Source organism: Staurois parvus, unplaced genomic scaffold, assembly GCF_062004578.1.
Source record: "Staurois parvus isolate SC_StPar_1 unplaced genomic scaffold, SC_StPar_1.0 ptg000059l, whole genome shotgun sequence".
In the NCBI taxonomy this organism is placed as follows: domain Eukaryota; kingdom Metazoa; phylum Chordata; class Amphibia; order Anura; family Ranidae; genus Staurois; species Staurois parvus.
This window is the reverse complement of record NW_028317855.1, coordinates 16,652,184-16,657,358: the sequence shown is the minus strand read 5'-3', so window position 1 is coordinate 16,657,358 and position 5,175 is coordinate 16,652,184.

Sequence of the window (5,175 nt, the reverse complement as noted above, 5' to 3'; positions counted from 1 at the left end):
CGTCTAGAGTTTTTTTGGTTGTGTGTGTTGTGTTTTTTGTTATTTTTTTACTCTTATTAGCTCAGTTATAATTTTTTTTCTATTTCACTTTTGTACATTTTAGGTAGAAGTTTTGCATCATTTTTAATATAGGGTTTGCCCATTTTATATAATTGTGTTAATTTTTAGGGTACACAAATGCAAAAAATTACCCAATTTGTTGGTAAAATATAATAGGTTGTTACAAGGAAATAGATACTCAGCATGTCAATCCTTAAAAATACATTTGCCCGTGAAATGGAGACAAACTTCAATACCCAATATTCTGTAAATGCAATGTGTCACGCTCAGAGGATAAGACCACCTGGGAATGTACACTCAAGATCTAGCGGCCAGTGGAAACAAGTAAACAGGTATACCGGGGTACTGGTCCTTGCACATGCAGGAGCAGTGTGACCGCATGCAAACAGAGGGGTGTCAGAGTCACAGGATCTAAGGAGCCACCCAGTGTTCACCAGAGTCACGGGAGGTGTGAATGTTGCAAGGCGAAGCTGCACCCAGGATGCGACTCTCTAACACACCCGTGAATGCAGAGTGCAACCAAATAGCATGTTGGAAGGACACGGGGTATTCACAGGATACTAGGAACAAAGGTAATCTACTGCAGCAAGCTAGGAAGAGACGCCAGGGGAGAGGACGCTGGGAACAAGTGTAAAGCGCAGTAGAGTCGGGGATGCTGAGCAATGGTGCAGAGAAGAAGACTCACCAAGATGGAAAGGGCTGCAGGGTAAACAACAAAAAACAGTGTTGAGGACACACAGCAACAGGAAACTAAGGGATCCACGGACAGAAACCAAAGGGAATATAACTGCACAGCAAGAGGGAAAATACTGAGAACAAAGACAGGATCAAACAATACACAGAATTGTGATAGGAATGAGAGGGGTCCGGCTTCCATGTGAAGACACATTGCTCGAACATTAACACACAGGTGCAAAGGCTTGATAATACCTAGGTTCAGGGCGGAAAGGCAGCAACCCGGGCAGGAGTCAAAACCTAGTGCTGGATCGATGTGCACAGAAACATGAAAAAAATGCTTTAAAAGCCCCTACAGTTCATTTAGAATTTATACCTGGCCTAGAATTATTGCTAGCGGGGATAAGTAACGCTTAGCGCAATCAACATTTTTGTGCACAGGTGTCCCCTGACACATGCATTTATGTGTGGTTGAGGTGTTTTTAAGTGCGTAGGTGTAACTTTTAATTAAAAAGAAAAAAATTACTTTTTATCATCACAAAAGTCCCCTATGTAATAATATTTGGTGACCGGTTCGCCTTGAAAAGACACCAGGTGTCTAAAAGACCCCTGATGTCTCCCCTGTCTTTCAATGCAGCAGATCAAATTCAGCATACAGGCTGGGGAAAATGAGAGGACCCAGAAACGATGTTCTACATTTCGCTTGTGAGTCAGCTAGAAGAAGGGAATGAGAGTGGATGCATGCTGCTCCCTCCCTTCTACATTCTTCAGGATATGTGTCAGGGGCATGCAGCTGTTACCGAGGTTGTTTGGAAGCAATCCAGTGCCAGCACAGCCACTGTATTGCTTCCATTTGACAGTCACCAGCTGGCTTGCAGCCATCGGGAGTGTTTGTAAACCCCCACCCCATCACCTCGGCATGATGTACGTTTGTGGCAGAAAAAGGCTTAAAGACGGCTTCTAGCCTTTTCTGTCCTGGAAGGATTGGAAGTTGATTGGAAAGTGCAACCAGCACTACAGAGAACCTTTACATAAAAATAAGGTTGAATCGGGTAGGATATTTTACAGCGAATCATAAATATTCTTAAATGCTATAAAGAAAGCAGTCTGGGCTTTGGGTACTCTTAGTGCATTGCAACTGAAACCTGCAAGCAGCTCCAGATAAATACCATTTTCACACCAGCTAAAACTACACCTACCATAAAAGAGTGTTCTGTGTCAGTGACCCATGCATTGAGGCAAAAGAATCCACCTGACAGTCAGCATTTCATTTAGATAGTATGGAAGAAAGGTTAAGTGTTGTTTTTGCCCCCATAAGGAAGATTTGCTGTCACTTTGAGGATTCTAGACAACAATAGTGAGTGGAAATCTCCACTAAGTGGAGCATTCCCAGCCTTAAGGCCCCATTCACACCTGAGCGTTTTGTAGTTTGAATCTCAAAGCTCCAAAACGCTGGAGGAGAAAAAAAAATAATCTCTATTGAGATGGTTTGAGATCTCCGCTACGCCTGAAGCTCAGAAATGTTCTGGAGCTTTTTGTAGCTCACAACAGGCAGATTGCTGTGTTTTTGAAGCATTTTTTGTTCCATAGAAATGCATGGAAGCGCTTAATTTGAGTGTTTTAGTACATGTTATTCTGCTCAAATGCAATAATTAAAATATATAATAATAAAAAATAAAATAACCCATAACCCTAACATTAAACCCTAATTCTAACCTTTTAAGGTATTTAAAACAATACATTAACCCCTAACCATAACCTCTAAAACCTAACCCTTACAAAAAAAGGTAAAAAATTAATAAAAGCAGATGAAAAAGCTGAAAAACCTGATGAAAGAGATGATATTTTTCTCTATTGGCCAATAAAATAAAAAAAATAAATAAAAAATGCACATACAAACATACCCAAAAAATGCGACTCAGGTGTGAATGCAGCCTGTTTGTTTTGCTTTGCGTCCATTAAGGGTTCCTGAGATAAAAGCCAAGGAAGTGATTAAACCTCTGTAGTGTAATAATGTGCTTTATTAGACAGAAAATCTGCATATACAACTGCAGAAAATACAAATCATAACAAAATATACCTAAAATATGCACAAGATGACTATGTGATAGACATACGCTCAAAGTTATTTAACTTAGTTCTGTCTGGTAATTGAGTCTTCTTATGGTTCCAGGATCTTCCTTCAGAGTCCAGCACAAAAACATCTGTTGCTTCTTCGCCTCCCAGAACCACACTGTTTGCCCACATGCCTGTTCAAAAGTCCTCCCCTCCCCTTAACTGCCTGTACATCATATCCTCTGCTGAGCTCATAAACCAGTCAGACTGGATCATTTGTATATCAATAGGGGATGCATAGCTACTAAAACAACACATGGTCTTAAAATCTAACAATATAATAAATATCTGAGCTATAAAAAATACCAAAATATCCAAAGCAACACATTCCACCTCTTAGTTTTTATAGCATAATATGTGAAAAATTTGAAACAGCATTTCTCCACAGCTTTATAACTTTCGTCGAAGAAAGGGTGAAATAAACCCCCCATATTGATGTTTATTACCTTAAAATAGTAAGAGATGAAGCAGGTTATATGTAACTTTCAACTGTGCTAAAAACATAGCTCACATCTCTCTATCTGTCCATTTTTAACTGCAAAACAATTGTAGGGTGCCCACTTTTACCTTGAAACACTTTAATGGAAATACATAGATTTCAAGTGGAAAGAATAAACCTTCACCTCTCTCCATGCTGTTCTGAGAACACTGGCCTGGTGTTGTCTTCACAGCATTTTAGCAATGTACCCCAGTCTAAAACAACAAAAACACCTAATGTGACTGAATCTACCATTATCAGCAACTTGCTTCCACCTCTTAAGCAAACCAGGAAAAGATTCCCATCCATTTCCTCTCTGGGGACCCCCACCTTAAGTAAATCAGTCCACATGTGTCTCCTGGAGACATAGGCCTTGTTTTCCTTTCATCTGACTCAACTTGGCCACCTCTGAGCTGATCAGATCTCCAGCTTTCTGTTTATGGAAAGTAACAGTGGCACATGACCTACTTCTGCTTACAGGCTTTGTCCTTTGGTATGGCGTCATTAGACTTGTTCATGAGGGATGCACACCACTTATTCAAATCTTCAGCTCTGCCTACAGTGGTTTAAATACACTTTGAAATCACTGAAAGTTTGGGTTCCATACTTTCTAAATCATTTGCCTTGCTTGCAGTGTTTTCCAAACGCTTGGATGCCACTACTCCTTCAATAGGTCTTTTTCTACCTCTGCCTTTTTCCTCTTTTCAGACTCAATATGTAGAGCATGCAGGAAGTGCAAACCAAACACAGCTACTACCCACATCCTCTCCCTTACGGAACCCACAACCTTTAAGACTAAAATCTGAGGAAAAATCAGAGACTCAATCACCTCAAGCTCTGTGCAAAGGAGAAATATACCTAGCAAGCTCCAGTTGCAACAGACATCAACTAACTGTCTCTGGCTCAGGTAGGCAGATTGCATGTCTTTTCCTCCAGAACACCAGAAGCTTTTGCAGCCTTACTCTTCCTAAGAGTGTACTGTAATGTCAGGAACCATAACCCAGGCGGAAACAGAACGTGCAGGTAAAATCACACTTTTAATGAATTAGCAAAAATAACACAGTTCAGGAACATATTAAAAACAGAAGCCAGGGTTTGGATGGCAGAGCAGGTAATCAGACAAGCCAGGGTCAGGAAACCAGAAGTCAGTGTAGTCAGGAGCCAAAAATCAGGAACAGGAATTGGAAAAGAAGTCAGCCAGACTGAGTTGTACACAGGAACACAGACAGGAACACACTGGAGATAATAGACCTCGTAAGGGCAAGGAGGAAATGAGCTAAGCTGCAAAAATAGCAAAAAAGACTGGCTGTAGGCTCAAGGCAGGTATCGGTATCCAGGTGAGTCACTGTGGAATTGAGCGGCTGGTAATTAACTGACAAGTGAGCAGCTTCTGAGCACTGAAAGAAAAGAGCTGATCGTTACGTAGCAGGAGCCCAGCCCTGACATATAACGCGCTTTACTGAACAGAAACTCTGCTCATACAACTGTAGAAAACACAAATCATAACAAAATATGCCTAAAACATGCACAAGCCAACTATTTTTTTGTGGTAATGGAGTCTACACATGGTTTCGGAATCTTCCTTCAGATTCCATCACAAAAAATCTCAAAGTCCTCCAACACACTGTTTCTTCTTCTAAGTCTCTAGCACAGCTGTTGCTTCTTTGTCTTTCAGAACAACTTTCTTTTCCAAAGTCCAGAACAACTCTGTCTTTGTCTCAGCACATGGCTTGTTCTAAAGTCCTGCTTCCATCCCTCTGCTACCTCATTTCCTGTAAGGAGCTTCCTGTGCTACTCATAAAAAAGTCAAACTGGTTAATTTGCAAACCAATAGGGGGGAGCCTTGC